Source organism: Podarcis tiliguerta (genome assembly GCF_965153285.1).
Source record: "Podarcis tiliguerta genome assembly, chromosome: Z".
Lineage (NCBI taxonomy): Eukaryota > Metazoa > Chordata > Lepidosauria > Squamata > Lacertidae > Podarcis > Podarcis tiliguerta.
This window is the reverse complement of record NC_139553.1, coordinates 29,022,939-29,047,077: the sequence shown is the minus strand read 5'-3', so window position 1 is coordinate 29,047,077 and position 24,139 is coordinate 29,022,939. Positions and strand designations below refer to the sequence as shown.

Here is a 24,139-nt window from a genome sequence, read left to right as displayed (position 1 = left end):
CCCAATCTTAAGCTTGGTTCATCCTATTGCAAAAACAAAACAAAACAGCAGCAACCCTGGAAAAAAAAGGTCTGCATGAAAATCAGTATGCGTTCTCATGCCTGTTCTCCTAATTTATGTATTTTTAAAAATGTTATTTTCACTAATATACACCTTTGGTGCACATTTTTTTTTGTTTGAAAACTTCATTGCCAAATTCAGAAAAGTGTGAATTTCAAAGAGGAGCTGCGTTTCGGTTTGCATCTTGGTTTGGGATTTATGAAATTGGCATTAAAATGAATTTCTCTCCAACCCCTAATTTTTGATCTATGTATTAGTTCCAGAGATGTGAATTAGGTCAGTTTGTTTAAAACTGCAAACCAAACCAAATTTTCTTCCAACAATATATTGCAAAAGAACTGAGAGAAAATAATTGTTTGAATAATTAAGATGCTTCCTAAATATCTCTTTAGGATGTTTCAATCTCTCTCCCTCTCCCCCTCCCCTCCCCCTCCCCCTCTTCTCTTCTGCCTTTATCAGATGTTCTGATAAAAATTAAATGATGCTGTTTCCAAGATGGTAGTTATAGAGCTATAGGGAAGGAATGCTCAGAAGGGTACCATTCCCTGAAGCTACAAGAGGCTAGTACTATCCTCAAAGTTGAGGTTGTGTAGCATTAATGTGCCCAATGTGTGCATCCAGAAGATCTAACCTCTTTGCTAACACAGTTAGATCTGTTGTCATCCCTTTAGTAATTCTAAGTCTGACACAATGTGGTTCTCAAAATTGAAAAGGGATCCAGAGCAAGCCTGCTTGAAGTGCTGTTTTAGATAGATAGATAGAGAGATAGATAGATAGATAGATGATAGATAGATAGATAGATAGATAGATAGATACCGGTAGATAGATAGATAGATAGATAGATAGATAGATAGATAGATAGATATAGATACCAGTAGATAGATAGATAGATGATAGATAGATAGATAGATAGATAGATAGATATAGATACCAGTAGATAGATAGATAGATGATAGATAGATAGATAGATAGATAGATAGATGATAGATAGATAGATAGATAGATAGATAGATAGATAGATAGATGATAGATAGATAGATAGATAGATACAGATATATGTATGTATACAGTGGGACCACTGCTTACACAAGGGTCCATGTGCAAAGTTAAGAACCCACGGAACCTGACCCCCACAGGTGAAGGGTTGCATGCTAGGGTCTGGGAAGGTCACAGGAAGGCCATGAGAGCTTTCCAGGGCCCACCTGCGATCTTCCCAGACCCCAATTAGCAAGGCGGTACCTTCCCAGAGTCTTCACACCTCCTTCTCAGAGGGAGATAAGGAAGGTGCTGCCTGCTCACCTGGCTTTGGGAAGGTGGCACAAGGGCTGTAGGACTCTACCAGAGCCCTCAAACTGCCTTCCCATAGCCAGGTAACTGAGGCGCCAGGCTTTGGGATGCAGGGGTGAGGGCTCCGGCTGTGTCTTAGAGCCCTCGCCCCTACTTCCCCAAATCCCAAACCTCACACAGCTTTGGGAAGGTGGCATGAGGGCTCTGGGATGCTGTCAAAGCCCCCTCCCCAATCCTTTCCAAAACCCTAGTAAATGAGGAAAGCCCACTGGATGTGTCAGTGGGGAAAATAAATAAACAGAAAGCCAATATAATTGCAAGTTGTATGTATTAAAATTTTGAAAATGCATAAATAAAAAAGACTGAGCTATGTCTCTTCCCCTTGAAGAGAATGAAGGGCATACAGAAAACCAGGCAGAGGGCCTTCTCGGTAGTGGCACCCTCCCTGTGGAACGCCCTCCCACCAGATATCAAAGAGAACAACAACTACCAGACTTTTAGAAGACATCTGAAGGCAGCCCTGTTTAGGGAAGCTTTTAGTGTTTGATGTATTGCAGTATTTTAATATTTTTGTGGAAGCTGCCCAGAGTGGCTGGGGAAACCCAGCCAGATTGGGGGGGTATAAATAATATATTGTTGTTGTTTAGTCGTTCAGTCGTGTCCGACTCTTCGTGACCCCATGGACCAGAGCACGCCAGGCACTTCTGTCTTCCACTGCCACCCGCAGTTTGGTCAGATTCATGTTTGTAGCTTCGAGAACACTGTCTAACCATCTCGTCCTCTGTCGTCCTCTTCTCCTTGTACCCTCCATCTTTCCCAACATCAGGGTCTTTTCCAGTGAGTCTTCTCTTCTCATGAGGTGGCCAAAGTATTGGAGCCTCAGCTTCACGATCTGTCCTTCCAGTGAGCACTCAGGGCTGATTTCCTTCAGAATGGAGAGGTTTGATCTTCTTGCAGTCCATGGGACTCTCAAGAGTCTCCTCCAGCACCATAATTCAAAAGCGTCAATTCTTCGGCGATCAGCCTTCTTTATGGTCCAGCTCTCACTTCCATACATCACTACTGGGAAAACCATAGCTTTTACTATACGGACCTTTGTTGGCAAGGTGATGTCTCTACTTTTTAAAATGCTATCTAGGTTTGCCATTGCTTTCCTCCCAAGAAGCAGGCGTCTCTTAATTTCGTGGCTGCTGTCACCATCTGCAGTGATCATGGAGCCCAAGAAAGTAAAATCTCTCACTGCCTCCATTTCCTCCCCTTCTATTTGCCAGGAGGTGATGGGACCAGTGGCCATGATCTTCGTTTTTTTTATGTTGAGCTTCAGACCATATTTTGTGCTCTCCTCTTTCACCCTCAATAAAAGGTTTTTTAATTCCTCCTCACTTTCTGCCATCAAGGTTGTGTCATCTGCATATCTGAGGTTGTTGATATTTCTTCCAGCAATCTTAATTCCAGCTAGGGATTCATCCAGCCCAGCCTTTCGCATGATGAATTCTGCATATAAGTTAAATAAGCAGGGAGACAAAATACAGCCTTGTCGTACTCCTTTCCCAATTTTGAACCAATCAGTTGTTCCATATCCAGTTCTAACTGTAGCTTCTTGTCCCACATAGAGATTTCTCAGGAGACAGATGAGGTGATCAGGCACTCCCATTTCTTTAAGAACTTGCCATAGTTTGCTGTGATCGACACAGTCAAAGGCTTTTGCATAGTCAATGAAGCAGAAGTAGATGTCTTTCTGGAACTCTCTAGCTTTCTCCATAATCCAGCGCATGTTTGCAATTTGGTCTCTGGTTCCCCTGCCTCTTCTAAATCCAGCTTGCACTTCTGGGAGTTCTCGGTCCACATACTGCTTGAGCCTTCCTTGAAGAATTTTAAGCATAACCTTGCTGGCGTGTGAAATGAGTGCAATTGTGCGGTAGTTGGAGCATTCTTTAGCACTGCCCTTCTTTGGGATTGGGATGTAGACTGACCTTCTCCAATCTTCTGGCCACTGCTGAGTTTTCCAAACTTGCTGGCATATTGAGTGTAGCACCTTAACAGCATCATCTTTTAAAATTTTAAATAGTTCAGCTGGAATACCATCACTTCCACTGGCCTTGTTATTTGCAATGCTTTCTAAGGCCCATTTGACTTCACTCTCCAGGATGTCTGGCTCAAGGTCAGCAACCACACTACCTGGGGTGTACAAGACATCCATATCTTTCTGGTATAGTTCCTCTGTGTATTCTTGCCACCTCTTCTTGATGTCTTCTGCTTCTGTTAGGTCCTTACCACTTTTGTCTTTTATTATGGTAATCTTTGAACGAAATGTTCCTTTCATATCTCCAATTTTCTTGAACAGATCTCTGGTTCTTCCCATTCTGTTGTTTTCCTCTATTTCTTTGCATTGCTCATTTAAAAAGGCCTTCTTGTCTCTCCTTGCCAATTTTTGGAATTCTGCATTCAATTTCCTGTATCTTTCTCTATCTCCCTCGCATTTTGCTTGCCTTCTCTCCTCCGCTATTTGTAAGGCCTCATTGGACAGCCACTTTGCTTTCTTGCATTTCCTTTTCATTGGGATGGTTTTCGTTGCTGCCTCCTGTATAATGTTTCGAGCCTCCATCCATAGTTCTTCAGGTACTCTGTCCAGCAAATCTAAATCCTTAAACCTGTTCCTCACTTCCACTGTGTATTCATAAGGGATTTGGTTTAGATTGTATCTTACCGGCCCAGTGGTTTTTCCTACTTTCTTCAGTTTAAGCTTGAATTTTGCTATAAGAAGCTGATGATCTGAGCCACAGTCAGCTCCAGGTCTTGTTTTTGCTGACTGTATAGAGCTTCTCCATCTTTGGCTGCAGAGAATATAATCAATCTGATTTCGATGCTGCCCATCTGGTGATGTCCATGTGTAGAGTCGTCTCTTGTGTTGTTGGAAAAGAGTGTTTGTGATGACCAGCTTGTTCTCTTGACAGAACTCTATTAGCCTTTGCCCTGCTTCGTTTTGAATTCCAAGACCAAATTTGCCAGTTGTTCCTTTTATCTCTTGATTCCCTACTTTAGCATTCCAATCCCCTATAATGAGAAGAACATCCTTCTTTGGTGTCACTTCTATAAGGTGTTGTAAGTCTTCATAGAATTGGTCAATTTCAGTTTCTTCAGCACCAGTAGTTGGTGCATAAACTTGGATTACTGTGATGTTAAAAGGTCTGCCTTGGATTCGTATTGAGATCATTCTATCATTTTTGAGATTGCATCCCAGTACAGCTTTCGCCACTCTTTTGTTGACTATGAGGGCCACTCCATTTCTTTTACGGGTTTCTTGCCCACAGTAGTAGATATGATAGTCATCCGAACTGAATTCGCCCATTCCCGTCCATTTTAGTTCACTGATGCCCAGGATGTCAATGTTTATTCTTGCCATCTCATTTTTGACCACATCCAACTTACCCAGGTTCATGGTTCTTACATTCCAGGTTCCTATGCAATATTTTTCTTTACAGCATTGGACTTTCCTTTCGCTTCCATGCATATCCGCAACTGAGCGTCCTTTCGGCTTTGGCCCAGCCGCTTCATCAGCTCTGGATCTACTTGTACTTGTCCTCCGCTCTTCCCCAGTAGCATGTTGGACGCCTTCCGACCTGAGGGGCTCATCTTCCAGCGTCATATCTTTTATATGCCTGTTGTCTTTGTCCATGGAGTTTTCTTGGCAGGGATACTGGAGTGGCTTGCCGGTTCCTGCTCCAGGTGGATCACGTTTGGTCCAAACTCTCCACTATGACCTGTTCATCTTGGGTGCCCTGCTCGGCATAGTTCATAGCTTCTCTGAGTTCTTCAAGCCCCTTCGCCACGGCAAGGCAGTGATCCATGAAGGGGAAATAATATATTATTATTATTATTATTATTATTATTATTATTATTATTATTACTAATGAGAGTCCCAAGGGCTGTATAGAGAAGCATGGAGGGCCTGAGGTTGCCCACTCCTAGGTTCCTGCTCTCTTTGCATCCTGACAGAGTTAAACTTAGGAAACATAAGAAGCTGCCCTTTATGGAGTTGGATCACTAGTCCATGTTTTATGCAAGTGGACTGTTGGTTCTCCTCCTCTCCTTCCAAAAGGACCATGTACAGCCAAAGTCTTTTGGCTTAGAACAAAATGAGGACTCAAAATGGAATGGGAAAAACTGGTCGGTGGGAGATTCAGGACAAATGGAAGTATTTTTCGCCACACAGCAATTAGTAAACTTATGGAATTTGCTGCCACATGATGTGTTGATGATGACCACAGGCTTTAATAGCTCTGAAAGGGGGATTAGACAAATGCTTAATGAAATACTTTTATGAATGGTTGGTTGCCATGACGGCTATATACAACCCAGTTGAAGGCCAGAATGCCACCAAATACCAATTGCTGGAGAGAAATTACTGGAGAGTGTTGTGACTTTTAAGTTTTGTTTCCTGTATTCTGGGAAGCATCTGACTGGCTTTTACTAGGTTAGAAGGACATTTGGTCTGATCCCACATGTCTCTTGTTATGTTGGGAAAACCCTATTTCATTAAAAGGGGGAAAATCAAAGTCTTTACCATTGACCAGTCTTTTCCAGTGCGGCAAAGTATAGATATTATTGAGCTTCAACCCCCATTCAACATGGCCAATAGTCAGGGTGATGGGAGTTGTGGTCCAACAATGTCTGGTGGACAGCAATTTGGGGAAGTCCGCTATAGATGTTTTTGGATGTTGTTATGACTACATTTTAAATTGTTTTAGCCACCCTTTCATAATTGCACATTGTTTTCTGGTAACCATATTTAATTGTTGTTTTCCCCCTTTTCCTCCCCCCTTTTACACAGAAAAGCAGCTTTTCCTGCCTAGATTCTGTGCACACCCCTAATTAAAACTACTATGAAGGTGCCTGCATCAGTCAGCAAAACCAGTCAGAGAACATTATGGAGTGAAAATTAAAGAAGGAAAACATCAGAGAGTCTACTGTATATGCCTGCTGTTAGACACTCAAGCATGGAGAACAGGATACACTTCCATGGATGGATAGCTTTCCTTATTAAAAAAACCCAGTAGGACGCACAGTAGGGGAACATACTAAAACAAGGCTTTGTAGTAATTTCCTTGAAAGAAATTTCCCAAGATAGCAAGTTGAAAAGCTTTTAATCTTACAGCTGGCTTAAGGAGGGAGTTTTGCTGTAGGTGGTATAAAGACAGACCATTTGATTACAGCTGATCAGGTAGAGTTGGTCCAACAATCCAGACACTTTTGTTCCCCCAAGGGACTTTGAATTTCCACTAATGAAAAAAAAAAGGTTGAAAAACTTTTGTCTGAAATTTCCAGTATCTTTAAGGACATGAGAATATTTGGGGGTTGGAGGGAGATGTTCTTATTTCAGTTTTTGTTAATAATAAAAAAACCATGTTAAGCGCCAGATGAAAAATCTCTTTGCAAGATGACAGACAGCTATGGTAGTGTTTGCTTCCTTTCTAGACTTTTAACTCATTCCTTGTATGACCTAGATGTTTCCGCAGGTGAACGTGAAAGACAATGTCATGTCATTTCTGCTGTCATTCCGAACTTCCGATTTCCTCCCGAATAATGGCGCTATAAATAGCACCCTCTTAGCAATGTAAGCTGCCCAATTTAACCATCCCCATTTTGAAAAGGGGATTGAAAAGACTTCCTGTGAATATTTGCCAATTCAAAGAGAATGACTTGGATAGCGCACCCTGTATTATTACCATAGACTGCCCTATATTATTACTCATATTCCTGCTCATAAACTTTGTTTGAGGACTGCTAGCCAATTCAGTCATTAGCCTTTGCCTAAATTCCAAATATGAAAAGAAAAAAAGGAAACCATGAACCAGAATTATTTGTGTTTTAGGCCACTGGTAGATTGAAACAAGCTGTATGGTGGTGGTGGCGGAACAGAATGGGAGGCTAAACAGATGGGTTTGTATCTAATGAAGTTGAAGTCACTTAGCAGTGGACTTGTCAAACTAGTGAAAAGTTTAGTGCTGCTGGAACATTATTGTGCAAAAGAACATAAAATCAAACTGTGGAATAGATTGCACAATTTGTTGTGCTGTGTGTTTCTGCTAGCACAACTGTTACATTGAATTCCTGTTGTGCAACATTAAGACTCACCCCTCCATTAGCTCAAGAGCCCTTGTGTTAGTGGACAAAGGATGTTGGATACAGCCCATGATGTAGCTGAGCCTCATTTGTTGATGCAGCTGAGCCTCTTCTCTAAGCACAACTAACAGGAGTTCCTGCCTTTGGCATATGAAATATGATAGACAGTAGAGAAAGGGACTGACAGCAGTATAGCTAGACACAGTGGTGGGATGAAGTTCAGTTTTAGCCTGTGACTAGAATAGCTGTGGGAAAGGATATTGTAGACCCGGGAAAGGTTCAGAAAATGGAATTAAAAATAATCAAATAATTGGGGTAACTCATCTATGACAAATGGTTGCAACATTTGGGGCGCTTTCATTTGGAAAACAGGAATATCTACCTACAGACCTGTCTCAATTCTGCCCCCTGTTGTGGACCCCCAAAAGGCCTTATATGGCCCACATGGGCTGGAAGTGCCCTAGAGTGATGCTATTCCAGGGGTATTTGCGGCGGGTTGGATAGTTAAAATGGGAGCCACCTGGCACCAATCAGAGGAGCACTGTGGTTAGGTGAGCCAACCAGAGCATCCACTGGCATGGAAGCAGTTCCAATGTCAAGGTGTCCATCAAATTTGGAGCTCTAGCCCTGATCCCTAGTTCCAAATAAAGGAGAACAGGCTTTGCTACTCCAGTACCTGATAATTCTGTAGCAAAATGAACCTGAAGAAAAATTTGAGCAACAGAAACAGAATTGTTAAGATATAGAGCCCTCTCTTCCCATTCTTCTCCCACCTCACTTTCTTTGACTTCCAATAGAAGTTTGCACCTCTGTTTTCTGTCACAGGTGCATGATGCCTGTAGTACAGTGAAGGGAAAACCTCAGAAATAAACACAGGAAATTTGTGTTGAAGTAGGCCACATTTTTATTGTTTACAGATGTACAGATGGCCAAGGCATTGGGAATGTATCTGGTATCAAGCAGCCCACCTGCTAGTTGATGAATAAGGTGCAGCTGACTCAGAGCAGGGGAGTCACCCCTGACAAGGACTAGGTGCTATGATCCCACTTGCGTCACCATTGGGAGATGTCTGTGGTCCATCACCCCCTGTGTGGACCCCCAGAGACACCCCTCCTGGACCCCTTTAACCTGACCAGCTAAGGATCCAACCCAATGGCTTATCCACCCAAATTGTGACTGTTACTATGAGGTAGGTGAAAAACTGCAGACCGGCCAATTCGTCTGCAGGAAAAAATTCCTCCCTAGCCCTGAATACCGCCACTGAATCAACCATAGCAAGGTCCTGTTGGCCAATTACAGCCTAGGTGGGAAAGTGGTGAATCTAACAAATGAGGGTGAACTACACAAGGCTGCCCTTTTAAATGCTACAGGGGCGGGCCTGGTTTAGCCTCGTCCCCTGCAACCTGATTGGCCCATTCAACCAGATCATCCCCATCAGGCTAGTACAGCCAGACGGGGAGGCACTAGACATCCCCTCCATTGTGTGGGAAGGAGTTAGCCCCTGGGACCAGGCTGTAGCCGTGCCACACCACACCAAACAGCAAATGCCGCTCCCCTGGAGTCCCAGGTGAGAAGATATTTCTGCATTTAGAGCTGAATAACCTATAATAGCAACACTTAATGTTTTTGCATGAAAAAAAAATGCTAATCAGCCCAATTTCTTGCTTAGGCATGAGCTCTGTTGCTATTGTATATAAATATGTTAGAAATCAGTTGGAAGGGGTTTAAATTACAGTCCCCTTGGCACAGGACTTCTAGGTCATGTTTTGCCCAACACGATGAGGTACCAGTGGTGGCCTGATTCAGTTCAAGCTACGTTCATGAGACCTGAGAGTGTTTTCAGCACCTTGTAAACCTGACTAACCCAGAGCTGAGAAACACTCTCCGTGTCCTGAATATCTCATGTCGGCCACCAAGGGCTGAGAACAGGAAACAAACACGCTTTATAATGCGTTTCACATTGAAATAATTAAAGAGAATTGTTGCTGGAGGGAAACGTGTCTTTAAAAATTAACCCTGATTTTTTCACTGACACATTTCATTTACTTAGAGCGGTCCTTGGCATTTCCCTCCCCTCCCCTCCCCAGTAGAACAAGCTTAACATTGGCCGAAAAAAAGGAAATCAGGGAGTGGGGTGCGAAAGAGAAAAGAAAACTTGGGATCAGGAGGAATAGAAAATCCATTCCTACAATTCTTACTCACTCAAGCAGTTCTTAGGAGGACTGTGCTTGTGACTTTGGATAAGAGGCTTAAATCTGAGTTAAGAACCCAAATTCACAAAATAACAACTTTAAGGATTCATATCCCTTTCCTGCTGCATCCCTGGGGCCTCCTATCTTTCAAAGTGTTACGGAAGTGAGCAGAGCTGTATAGTAGATTTGACAAGGGCCTGAATCCAGGGCCAGATAAGACCTTTTCAGAGGGATCTGGGCATTATTCAACTTGGGTTGAGAGAGCCCCAGATCACTATAGGTTGGGTTGAGCAACCCAGAGATATACAGGACTGTCGGGGGAAGAGCATTAGGCAGGAAGGAGAGGTAGGCTTGAGCAAGAAGAATGGGGAAGCTGTGAAAAGTTTCTGGGTGGCTGCATGTTTGTGGGAGAAGGTAAAGGTAAAGGTAAAGGTAAAGGTAAAGGGACCCCTGACCACTAGGTCCAGTTGTGGCTGACTCTGGGATTGTGGCGCTCATCTCGCTTTACTGGCCGAGAGAGCCGGCGTACAGCTTCCGGGTCATGTGGCCAGCATGACTAAGGCGCTTCTGGCAAACCAGAGCAGTGCACGGAAACACCGTTTACCTTCCCGCTGGAGTGGTACCTATTTATCTACTTGCACTTTGATGTGAGATCAAACTGCTAGGTTGGCAGGAGCAGGAACCGAACAACGGGAGCTCACCCCGTCGCAGGGATTTGAACCACTGACCTTCTGATCACCAAGTCCTAGGCTCCGTGGTTTAACCCACAGCGCCACCCACGTCCCGTAGGAGAAGGTAGGGAGACACATTTCCTGTCCTCCTTCCCCAAAGCAGCGCTACATGGCATCAGAATCTCCAACTTAACAGCTAGAGGATCTGAATCTGTGCATGCTGTTGCTTCATAAGAGATTTCTCTTGCATGCAGCGCATCCACTCACGAAAGAGCAGCACCATGCAAGTTTGGATCCTCCCACTAAACAGCAGTTAAGCCGGAGGATCCAGTCTTGCACAGTGCCAGTTGCTGCTCCTTTGTAAGCGGCAATATGAAGGATCGGATTCTCTCATGGTTCCAATCTTCAGTGGCACCATACGGGATCAAATTCTCCCATATTTTAAAAGGCTATTTTTATGGTATTTTTTGTGAGTTGTGTGTGTGTGTGTGTGTGTGTGTGTGTTTAGGCTGCATGAGCCCCTTCTAACTTCTGGATCCAGCAAGGATTCAATGGTTGGAATAGCCATGCCAGTTCCTCGGCAAGCTAATGGCCTTCTAAGTTGGGTTGTTAGGATAACAAAGGAAGTGGCTCTGTGCCAGGGGGAACCCTGAGTTTTGTGTGTGAGCTAGAAGCAGGCAGCAGGCTGAAGCCTGTGAGGGGGAGACATGCATGATTCAAGGCTGTGGCTATGGGAGAAGCAAGAGCTTTTGGGGTATAAACACAGTGAGCCCCTCCACCCTTGTACCTCACCCCTACTTTCCACAATGGGACGCGGGTGGCGCTGTGGGTTAAAGCACAGAGCCTAGGACGTGCTGATCAGAATGTCAGCAGTTTAAATCCCCGCCATGGGGGTGAGCTCCCGTTGCTGGTCCCTGCTCCTGCCAACCAGCAGTTCGAAAGCACCTCAAAGTGCAAGTAGATAAATAGGTACCACTCTGGCGGGAAGGTAAATGGCGTTTCTGTGCACTGCTCTGGTTTGCCAGAAGCGGCTTAGTCATGCTGGTCACATGACCCGGAAGCTGTACGCCGGCTCCCTCGGTCAATAAAGCGAGATGAGCACCGCAACCCCAGAGTCGGCTACGACTGGACCTGATGGTCAGGGGTCCCTTTACCTTTACCCTACTTTCCACACTCTTCTTATGGATTTAGAACATTCTTCACCATGCCAGAGATCTAGGAAAAGGGCTCAGTTGACTTCACTGAGAAAACTAAACACAACATTCCTTACCACAACCACCTTTTCATTACTTACAGGATGTTAAAATATCTGAAGTAAACATGGGTGTTTGGTGATGATTATTTTATTTCAGGATTTACACGACATGATCTTTAATTTAGTTAAACTAACAGTAGACAGTCATAGTCTCATGCGGTAATAACTCTTGAAATTCAGTCCTGCTTGTTTGATCAAAATTTGGGAAATCCAACATGGAGAAGTTTGGTCTCTCTCCCCCTACCCCCACCTTTTTTATTTGATCATTCTTCTTGAACCAATCAAATATTGCAGTACGTATTTAATGAGAGAGAAAAGTCTTGGGTGAAAAGCTTTTATATATGAATTCTGTCTCCTTTTATCATTTGATGTTGTTTTGGTTGTCTAGAATTCTAAAAGAAAAACATACACATTCCAGGGTGTCTGTCTGTCAATGTTGAGTTTAAATCATTTCTTTTAGTCAAAAGGCTGTTCTGTTCTAAGGAGTACATGAAAAATATTCACAGGTTGGTTTTTTTAAATAAAGAGATATACGGTAGAATATGCCATAAAAGCTGATTTCTAGTTATAAGTGAGAAATTGACTTATCTTCCAATTTGTATTAGGGGTGTACATTGGCCCCAATATTGCTTTGTATTTGCATCTGTGCAATCTTTAAAAATTTTGATGCTTCTTAGCCACCCTGTGCTCTTTCTCTACTTTGGTCCATAATTTGGTCTCCAATACATTCTGTGAAGCTCCAGCTCGCCCAGTGGCTATAATGGATAATCTAAACATGGCAATACTCCACCTCTGCTTTTGGTCAATGAAATTTACAGGCACAGAGTAACAGACCCTCCAAGTGTCTTTATTTTCCTGGGACAGTCCTGGATTTACAGAAGCTGCCCCGGTTTCTGATTTAATCCCAGAACGTCGCACTTTTCCTTAGGTCGTCCTTATTTTCATCAGAGAAATTTTGGAGGGTATGGAGTAAGCCTGCCAAATTGCAGACAGATCGGTCTGGAGGCTTTTTGTGGGGGAAGGACAAACAACTCAGTTTCCTTCATAATCTGCATTAGTTCAAAATAATTGAGGGGTGGGGTGGGGTGGGGTTGGTCTCTTGCTCTTTCTTACCTGAAAATAAGAGGGGGCTGAGTAGTGTGTATTCTTGCTTATACACTGACCGTTCTAGTGCTAAGCCTTCATACCTCTGACAGGTCTTACAATGTGAGGCTGTCTAGAACACCATACCGCCCAGCTTTTTGGGACAGGAAAGTGGGACATCATGCAGTCTTTCTGCCCCCACCCCCTCACAACGCATGCTCTTTATCCCACCCCCTGCCTGATCCGTGTGCTCTTTTTACCACCACCCATCCTCCTGATCCATGCATTCTTTCTCTCACCCCACACCTGATCCACACACTCTTTCCCCCACCTACCCAATCCACACACTCTTCTTATCACCACCTCTCCCCCAATCCACACACTCTTTCTCCCACCCACCCCCAAAATTGCTGTCAACTCTGGGAGAAAGCTACGTGACAACATTTCTTCCTGCCATGCCAGTTTTCTATGCACAAGGCATTTATTTGGATGAAAGTGCATTGTGTCATGTAAGTGCCTCTGCCGCTTTAATTGGTAGGTCAGTGGTGGAGTGCATATTCTGCTTGCTGAACATCCAGAGTTCAGTCTTTGGTACCTCCAGGTAGCTCTGGGAAGGGCCCCTATCTGAAAACATTGAGAGTCGCCGCTAGTCGGTGTAGGCAACACTGAACTAGATGGAAGAACAATCTAACTCAGTATAAGGCAGCTTCATATGTTCACCCTACATCAGGGAAAGGACCACAGCTGAGTGACCGTGCACAGTTTGCAAGCAGAAGGTCTCAGGTTCAGTTCCAAGCATTATCTCTAGATGAGGTAGGAAAAGATTCATCTAAAACTCCAAAGAGCTGCTGCCAGACATGTAGATAATTCTGAGCTAGAAGGACCAATAGTCTGAACTGGTATAATAAAGTTCCTTATGTCTCCTGAAATAGATTTACTACCTCTTCTTCCAACTAGACTTAAAAGAAAAATACAAATTTGGACGAGCTCAATTGTAGCTGTGCCTCAGCCTTTGTTGACCTCAGGAGCCTATGTGAACAATTCAAACCAAAACCAAATGCATCAGAAATAGCCTGATTTTCTGCAGCAATTGTTCCAAAGCTGCTGCTATTGTTGGCTCATGCTATATTTTTAGTTATTTCTTTCTCTCTCTCTCTTTCTCTTTCTCTCTCTTTTGCTTTCTGTGCTGTGTATTATTTTCCACTCAAATAGCATGATACAACATTTCTTTAACCAGAATGTTAAATGTCAAGGAAAAAGGCAATTAATCTACTATATGCATATATTAGTATGGGGGGAAATCCTTGGATAACATGCAATTTTATTTGTTTAATATATAGCGTTTCTTTTTTTCTCTTTTCTTTTTTTGGCAGAAGGAATTCCTGGAGGGAAATGGTTAATCTATTTTTAACTAAAGCTTACTTTTGTAATCTATCCAGTGCTTAGAGTTCTGTCATTGATCTATGATTTATGTGTTTTAAACCACCTCTTGGCTGCAACATTGGTTTCTATCCAGGATGCTGAGCTGAATACTAATTGCGAGATCAAATTTATGCTGTTGGGCTAAGCAGCTGACGGGAGTTCTCTTTGCAGGGCTCCCATAAAGCATGCCATGGCGCTGGAACCTCAGTGAAATACTTTTTGGGGAGGGGCAGAAATACAGCAAATGTTTGCTGGGGGTGGGCAGGCAGGAGAGAAGGGAAGTGTGTCCTTTTCAAAGGGGTATTTTTAAAAAAACCAGAAAAACAGGGCTTGCTGAGGATGTGCTGGATTTTGGCTCAATGCATTGCAGAGATGCACTGGTAAGAGAGTGCAACACATTGATATGAGCCAAAGATTCAATTGGTTGCTCTGAATCAATATGGGAAGGTCAGACCTTCTTACCTCTCTGCATCCCTTTGTGTGAACAGCAGAAGCCCCCACCTATCTATCCCTTTAGAGTGCTCAGATTATTGGGGAGAGGAGGGGGCTTAATGATACACACAAACCCCACCCTCTGACTACTCCAAATTGCAGCCAATTCATACTCCTAGTAGCCTTTTAAAACCGTATCTAGGAGGGAAATCACCACAGAAAGTCAGAGGCCCCAGCTTCCCCTCTGCCCCCTATAAACTTTTAGCATGGAGTGTTGCCCAATACTCCTACCCAGGGCCAGCTCTACAATGAGGCAGAGTGAGACAGCTGCCTCAGGTGGCAGATGGTGAGGTTCAGGGAAGGAACACAGTTGTGAGTGCCATGTGCTGTGCGCTGTACCCTATACACTAGCCTGCTGCCCTCCAGTGCAGTGGAAGACACTGGCCTTTCACTAGTATTGGAGTAAGATTCCATTGCCAGTCCAATCAGCTTCTTGGGAGAGGGTGCTGTCTTATCCTTTGCCTCAGGCAGCAAAATGTCTTGAGCTGGCCCTGGCCCTACCTCATGCTCATCCTTGCTTTTGATACTGATTCACCTGCCCTTTACCAGCTGACAAGCAGTGCCTTCCGAGTCTCTGTAGAACACAGCCTTCCACCCCTTGACTATACCCTATAGATTCCCCCTAACCCTTCCCATCTGCTTCCAATGTGTGATATATAATAATAATAATAATAATAATAATAATAATAATAATAATAAATAATAATAATCTGTTGCTCTCCAGATATTGCTGGACTGCAACTCCCACCACCCCTGACTATTGGACATGCTGTCTGGAAATGATGGGTACTGGAGTTCAGCGACATCTGCAGGATTACAGATTCCACACCACTAATGAATATAAACAGGTATATTTAGCAACCAGGAATCTTTCTGGCTTGCAGTAATGATCAGACAAGTCATCTACCATAAGCCAATGACACAAGTGAACAAATACACAGGACTGGGAATATTTTCTCCTGTTTTGTATTATGTGACTTTATTTTGACACATGTCGAGCAGGCAATGTGATTTATGAAGACTTCATAGTACACTAGTGAACGCGCTGTAGTGTGTTTTATTAAGTGTAATAAAGTCTTAGTAACATGAACATCATCTGTGCTCTGTCTCTCTTTGCTTTGTCTCTCTGCTCCCCCTCCCTGAACATCAAAGCAAGCAGGGATTACTGTTTCCCCCATCAGCAGTGTAATTCTTAACAGCTTTGCACAGATCCTCTGTGTGTGTGTGCTTGTGTGCGTGCTCGCGCATGTGTGCGTGTGTGCATGCATGAATGCATTTAAAAGAGAGAGAGAGTGCACAAGCAGAATAATCCAAGTACAGTGGTACCTCGGGTTACATACGCTTCAGGTTACATATGCTTCAGGTTACAGACTCTGCTACCCCGAAATATTGCTTCAGGATGAGAACAGAAATTGTGCTCCGGCAGCGCGGCGGCAGCGGGAGGCCCCATTAGCTAAAGTGGTGCTTCAGGTTAAGAACAGTTTCAGGTTAAGTACGGACCTCCAGAACAAATTAAGTACTTAACCCGAGGTACCACTGTATAAATGGCAGCTTCCACTCCCAACCATAGCAAAAGTTCAGCATGTGTGAATGCTCCTTGTTGGCCATTCCCTCATTTCTCTGGTTACATCCATATTTAAAAGCACAATGTAAAGCATATGACTCCCCTAAAGAATCCTGGGACATGTATTTAATTTAAGGGTGCTGGCAATTGTTGCTCTGTGAGTGGTAAGCTACAGTTCCCAGCTGTCCTGGCCAAACATGAGGTGGAGTGAAGCAGCAGCAGCAGCATCAGGTGGCGGAAGCCCTCTTGCTGGTGTCCTCTTGGGTGCACCTTGCTGTCTCCAGCAGTGGTGGATGCAGGGTGAGCTGGATGGTGTGGCAGCAGCAGGGTGGAGCAGCACTTCCCATTTCGCCTCAAGTGGCAAAATCTGACTCACTAGCCCTGGTTCCCAGAATTTGTTGGGAGAAGCCATATGCTTTAAATATGTTCTTCAATGCCCAATGTGAGTATGAGCTCTACCACTGGAGGTAGAGCAAAGGTTGCAGGGCCATTCGCTGGGGATGCCGAAGCTGCCTTTCCACTGCAAATCCTACATTAAGCAGAGGGCTTGCACTATATGACCTACAAGGCCCCTTCTGTTCTTTCTTCTGTCTCTCCCGAACCCTCTTTCAGTTCTCTTTCCCGCTATCGAAACTTAGATTGTAAGCTTCTATCTAGCTGCATAGGGACGCGGGTGGCGCTATGGGTTAAACCACAGAGCCTAGGACTTGCCGATCAAAAGGTTGGTGGTTCAAATCCCCATGACAGGGTGAGCTCCCATTCCTCGGTCCCTGCTCCTGCCAACCTAGCAGTTCGAAAACACGTCAAAGTGCAAGTAGATAAATAGGTACTGCTCTGGTGGGAAGGTAAACGGTGTTTCCGTGTGCTGCTCTGGTTTGCCAGAAGCTGCTTAGTCATGCTGGCCACATGACCTGGAAGCTGTACACTGGCTCCCTTGGCCAGTAAAGCGATATGAGCGCTGCAACCCCAGAGTCGGCCACAAATGGACCTAATGGTCAGGGGTCCCTTTACCTTTTATGTAGCTGCATAGATATAGTTAGATATGGATTGTGCTAAATAGCTGACTCATGGTATCCATGGTAATGAAGCCACAATAATTGAATGGAGCCTCCAGTTTCAGAGGCAGTAGGCCACTGAATAGTGGGCTATTGCCTTCATGTCCTGCTTGCAGGCCTCCCAGAGGCATCTGATTTGTTGCATGGAGAAATAGGATGCTAGACTTGATAGAACTTTGGTCTGGTCAGGAGGAAGGTTCTGATGTTCTAATTAAGGATGAAACTAGTTAATAAGTGACCAGTCTGCTGTCACCAATCTGCTTTCCTTCCCTGCACCCCCTGGTAACATCTTGTTGAAGCAGATGAGTGGTGTGATACCATCACGTTCAATGAACCCTTGCCATGTAGTTGGCTGCTGCACATGGCAAAACCCTGACTGTTATAATGCCACAAGTGGGTCCTTCATGGGTCCTTGAAGCATGTGGAGTGCTCCCTCTTCAGCACCTCAGTTACTTAGGGATGGGTAGACTTGTACATTTTTCTCAGTTTCTCATTTTCCCAGTCTTAAGTACAGCTCTTTCTTTTAAGCCCGTGAAAGTTCATCAGTCTTTTACTGCAAATTTATCCTAATATACAAACCTGTAAGCAATTTTGCCTAATATACACATTTTTTGCAGAGCAATGTTCCTTAATGGAATGCATTCCTGTATGTCATTTACACCAGCCCGTGCATTTTTATGCACACTTTATCCTGCATGTGCCTTTTTGTACATACTACTTTGCTGAAAAGCTGCATTGCAAAATTTGGAGAAGCGGGAATTTTACAGGATGTTTGTGTTTCATTTTTCATATTGTTTCAGAAAGTGAGGATTAGGCAGAGTCACCATTATATCCCATCCATATTCACTCCATGCCATTCACTTTCCCACCATGCCCATTATCAATCAGAATTCTGTGACTTGAGAGCAAACCTCAAGCTCCCTCCTCCAACACTGCTGATATTTTGGCTCCATAAGTGACAGCACTCATATTTTGAACTTCAGAAATAAAGAGAATGATGTCCCAGCTCCAGCTTGGAGATACGGGTGCAGATGGTGGCAACTGGGTGTTGCAGGTGAGGCAAAAGATGAACTATCACTCTGTGATAACAAAGATGCATTGCATGTAGAAGATCCTAGATCCAGTGCTTGTTTTCTCTAACTTCAAAAAGCACCATGTAGTAGTTGCTTATGAAAGACTTCTGTCTATATTCCTGGAGACTTATTGTCCCCAAAATAGTCTGACCTGATATGAGGCAGCTCTTGCCATTCCTGTGTCCTCTTTGCCTCCCACTAACCGATTCTGGGCTGAATCTTCCACACTGATCAGCCTGAGCTTCCCCAGGGATACAGCCACATGGAAGAAACAAATTGGACCCAGGACATCCTTGGTTACAGCTGCTGCTTCCCATTAGCAATTTGGGGGACTGTTGTGGCTCGTTTTTCAGCTTGTTGCACTTGCACAAAGGATATTTGTATTTTTACCAAATTTGGACTTCCCGTCTGTCAGTCAGTCGGTCAGTCCGGCTGGCTGCTGCAGGGTAGAACAACATTATGACAATTGTAACAGCACATTCTTTGTGGACTACTTCTCTACGATGGAGCAGCTAGTTTAGCAAATTTAGCATGCTGAAATGATATCCATATAAGCAGTTGTGAAGGATTCCCAACCCTCCTGCAAGATGGTCTCATCCCATCTGCCTTGCTCATAGGCAGGGTGGGTTCCTGGTGTGAGGGAACCCTAGGCAATGAGTGTATCTCCTCCTCTTCCACTGGTGAGTCCTGGTGATCAGTGTTCGAAACAGCATTAAGCTTCGGGGTCAAATTGCTATTACACAATGCCCCTGGATGCAGTACATTGTGGGAAATAAAAAAGGCAGCTACACTCAGGCACCTGTGTCTCTGATCAGTGCACCAGAAAAAAGTGCACTTTTTAAATATCTAATTAATACCTAGGTAGGTATTAATACCTAGGTAGGTATTAATGGTGGGTCTTTCTGGGGAACTGCTCAAGGGTACCAGTCTCTAGTGCTGGCCATGTTTATAGGATTCACTGCCACTGAACTGGTTCAAGCTATTTTTTGGTCATATTCTTATGTTTTGGATAAAGGCTGCTGCTGTATGTTCAGAATGCAGTTGAGTGCTGAATTGAGACTTGATCTGCTCTTGCACAATGCCAACTGTGAAGGGCTAGCATATTTCGTCTGAAGTCAGCAGGCTATCAAGTCTCGACTGCGGGAGGCTTTGCAGTGCAGAACTCACTTCCCTCTGTTGTAGGCCTTATTTAATCTATCCCCAGTGTATTCTTTGCTTTAAAAGGGGAAGTCTTCTGGTTTCATGCAAGGATCTTTTGCTTGTGTGTGTACATCCATGTGTGTGTATGTGCGCGTGCATGATTCTTACCCTATTCCCCAACCCCTCCACCAGCCAACTAGTGGGTGCATGTGGGCATGAGTATGTGGGTGAGGCAAAGGGACACAATCCATCTACTTCATCCATTTAATCACCTATGTGCTTTATTGCTTGTAATGCATACTATAGTTCAGATGATGGGGGGAATTAAACCCACAAGGTGGATTCTTTGATTAACTCTCATTATAGTCACATTATAATCCCCAAGGATTCTAATACAATAGCTAAGGATTTAGAATCCCAAGTAAGGGAACTGGGCCCCTGTAATTTGAACACTGGGTTCATTTATGTTCATGTATATGATTGGCATGCATGTTACTTGTGTGAGCGCACACATGGCATGGTTCTTTCCCTCAGAGAAGCCTCTTGTGAAGCAGCACCCTGCAGAATAGACCCCCCCTCCTCTAGGGAAGGAGACACACATGTTTAATTAGGATCCTCCCTAATTAAACATTAGCCCCACCCCAAATTAATTTGGGACTAGTTCTGAGGTGTGGTGGGTGATCCCCCTGGTTGGTGCAGGGTGGGTTGGCCTGATGGGGGGGAACTCAGCTCAGAGCCATGGGGCAAATCTGGGGGGTTGTGCGCAGCCCTGCTGGAAGACAATCAAACTGGCCCAGAAAAAGGCGGCTATGTGCAGATGTTAGCACACAGTATAACAGTTTGGTTGGTGATTTCATGGAGTTCCCAGGTCACAGTCCAATTCATATTTACTATGCTACTGCAAAGTGGCTGAAAATGAGTTTGAGCAATAAGGTTTTAAATATTAACACAGAAGCCAACGCTCCATCAGGTCAGGCATTGTGCAGCAAAGTTCCATCAAGTCAGAATTTGCTTTAAAGAGACATACGGTGTCCTTCTCGCCAAAGTAATGTGACATGGAGACCCTTATCCTAATGCTATTCCTCAGCTTCCAAGTAATAGGAAGTGGGAATTTTATAGAATGGCTATGTTCCAGTTAGCATATAGTTTCAGAAATTGGTAGCTTTGCCTTTGAATGCAAACTGGATTTGAATTCTCTCCTGTCCTAGTTGTAGAGAAGCTACTCCAATTCCCTTATCATTTTGGTTGCCCTTAATTTGCACCCTATCCAATTCTACAGAGTTCTTTACTGTACCCTATCCTATACTTCACCATTCACCAGTGTATCTTATTTTCATGTATGTTTAAAAATCAACAAAAACGGTTTGTTTTTTAAACACAGTGTGGGGCTTGTATTCAAAGGGTGAAAGTGCTTGATTAGGATCAGGCCGTCTGAAGGGTCATGCAAAAAATGACACACTAATAAAAAAAAACAAAAAACCCCACCAGTCTTCTGACAAATGGTTTACTGCTGTAACTGATATGGTGATTTTGTCTAATCTTATATATCTGACATGAGTTTTCTTGCCTTAGCAAAGAAATAATTTGCTCTTTCAACAGTCCTGTTTATCATGAATTAAGAAAAGAAAGAGGGGGAAGGAAAGGAAACAAGAAAAAAAGATGAAATTTAATATTTATTGCTACACTTTGTTTCCCTTTGGGAAATTTCAGAGAAAATGATCTCCGCTTTATTTTTGTGTATTTACTGAAGGCTGCTTCGTATGGGACATTTTCCATACTATGAGAAAAAAATAGCTCATGTGATTCCATTATAAGATATGAACCATTTTATTTGGATAACTATTTCTATGGTAGTTGCATCCTTTGGAGGATTTTGGTCAGCTTTTTATTTTATGACCCTGTTTTAACATAGCTTGCTTTTCTCTCCACACTGCGTATGAGCATCTAAAACTTTACAGGGTTGCAGATCCAGACAAATGTAGTTCTACATTTGTTAATATATTGGTAAAGGGGACTGGAGCACATAATTATATTCTCAGGAGCTGGAAGCATCACAACATAGAATTGTAGAGTTTGAAGGGATCCCTAGGGTCATCTAGCCCAGCCTCCTGCAATGAGGGAATCTCAGCTAGAGCATCCATGATAGGCGGCCATCCAACCTCTGCTTAAAAATCCCCATTGAAGGAGCAATGAAGGAAGTCTTCTAACAGGTCATAGCACTCTTAACAAATTACAGTTCCCAGTCCATGAGGTGAGGTGAGGTGAGGCAGCTGCCTTGGGCAGCAGAGACCCAAGAGGTGTCACCTTGAGCAACAATGACAGCTTCCAGCATTATCTTGCTGGATGTTGCTGCCACTTTGCTGGCTGCTTTTGATTCTCTGTATACTTTGATAGAAGCTATGACTGTTGAAGCAGTATGATACAGTGTTAAATGTATAGCGCAGATGGGGCCTGTGCTTGTATAGGATAGCAAATCTAACTGGATTAGCCAAATCTTTATGCTGCACAACAGCTTTCAAAAATATGAAAACCAACAGTTCAAAATTGAGGAGCCAGCCATTGTGTGTTCCATCCTAAGTGCAACCTGCGTAGTATGCAATTGAACCTAATATGGTTAAGTCTGGTTTCCTCCTACTTATGACTATGCCTTAAGACAATCTTTGAGGCTCAGCATCCAGCCAGTTTCCCCTTCTTCCCCTCCCGTTTCTTAACTTTGAGCCCGATGAAGAATTCTGGGAAACTCAAAAACTTGCTCACTATCTTATGTCATTTGGATGGGGGCATAATAACAGTATTGCTCAAGTGTGGCTTTTGGAATTTATCTGATGCAAAAAGCTTCATTCATTGCTTGGTTTAAGCTGGTATATATTGCAGTGCCACAACCTGGCCTCTTGAATGGTGAAAGGATAGACAGTGCATGTAGGAAGAACATTAGCAAAGTAATGATTTCTTTTTCTCCTTACTAGGTAACTAGCTCTGAGGAACAGGCAAGGAAGGCCCAAGGAAGTTTGCTGTTCAATAAAGGATGCTGGGTTGCTTGGCAACCAATCGTTAGGCCCAATGGTGCAACCAGCCAGCCAGGCATTCCAAACTGGCTGCTTCCATCGTCTTACGTCCTAACACAGGTGTTTCTCCTCGGCTGATTTTACTGCCTTTTTGTAACCCCTGGGGTCATGCATCCAGAAAGTCCTGGGCAGGAATTACAGCTGTCTATAATTCCAAACTTTTGCCCCCTTTCCTAGAATGACTATTAAGGTATTTTGTCCGCAAACTGGAATGGTCTTTTGTATATTGAAAATGTGATTCTCATTCCCGGTTACACATGAATGCCCTTATACTGCCAAGGTTTGTCAACAAGAACAAATATAAAACATATAAGGATGCTGAAAGTGTATTTTCAAGTTCAGGTGGAGCTCACTTCAATGCTTGGAAGTTTGTTGTGATGAGCATCACAAATGAATACCAAATTGGACTAAGTAAAAACAACATGCCCAGTGTAGATGAGAAGACAGGGCAGGTTATTTGCCCACCAGTGAAAGGTCAGAAGTACTTCTGAAGAGCACTCACGTGTTTTTCACATTTTCTTTCTCTTTCTCCAATGAGATGAGGACAATGAGCATGGGGTTGTTTACATTTTTATCCTCACAGCAGCCCTGTGAAGTAAATGTATATGCTGGAAACTGCATTTTTCTGGATGATATTATATGGTTTTAGTATTATATCATATGCCGCTCTGGGTACTTTTAGTAGACGAGTGGGATGTTACACATGAGCAACATGTGTTTTTAATTATCTTTTGAATGTTTCTAAATATCTGTTTTTGACCTTCTTTTATTTATGCTTCCAGTGTTGTTTGTAAATCACTTAGAGGGCTTATGACAATCAATTGAGATATACATTTTGCATTATTATTATTATTATTATTATTATTATTATTAAGATGTGATTGTGCCAACAATCATTCTGCCAGTGGAAACTCCTTTCCTAATATAGCAAGTCCACTAAGTAGCTTGGGGTGACAAAAGTGTTGCAGTGTTGATCTATTGTATATTTTTTCTACTTTTACAAGACCTGCACCTATTTTTCTGCTTGCACAATTAAAAAAGCTTGAGCAACAATACCAGCCTATCCCAGTTCTTATGCTGATGCTACATTGGATCTCACCCATCATCATTATTTATTAAGCTGAGGGAGAGCACCATGACACAGGTGGCCCCATTGCAGGTACTTGCCATCATTTTCGATTTCTGATATGCATTTGCTCTTTTCCCAAGAACCTCAAGATGATGTATACAGAGAGTTTCCTTCGCCTTTCTTATCCTTAGAAAACCCTGTGAGGTAGGGACTATGGCTAGCCAAAGGTCCCACATTGAGACAAAACTGCAGCTGAGATGTCAAATGAAATTTTGGCTGTCGTACCAAAACATGGCAAGGATTCAAAAAACAAAACACCAAACCAAGTATTTAATGCCAATTTTAAAAATTTAACTTGAAGGGGCATTTAAAAATGAAACCTAAAAATTAATTAGGGGTGATAAAAAAGTAGCTTGTAAGTCCAGTAATTTATAAGCATGTTGTCCACTGAAAACAACCCATAACAGCCTCTGAATTCTAAAGCATATTTAGAAGAAACAATGGTACAAAATTCAAAGTTCTGTGCAATGGAAGGGCCTTTTCAGTTGTGGCTCTTAAGATGTGGAACTCCCTCCCTTCTGAGGTGTA

At 43.3% G+C, this 24,139-nt stretch overlaps 1 long non-coding RNA gene across 1 annotated transcript in view; it reads left to right on the top strand.

The window, feature by feature from the left end:
* LOC310669721 overlaps positions 1-23,338 on the top strand; it is a 94,870-nt gene extending 71,532 nt beyond the window's left edge. The window contains exon 3 of the long non-coding RNA XR_014507318.1: positions 22,384-23,338. This is a non-coding gene — a long non-coding RNA (uncharacterized lncRNA). The remainder of the gene's footprint in view (positions 1-22,383) is intronic.
* Positions 23,339-24,139: the final 801 nt, after the last annotated feature.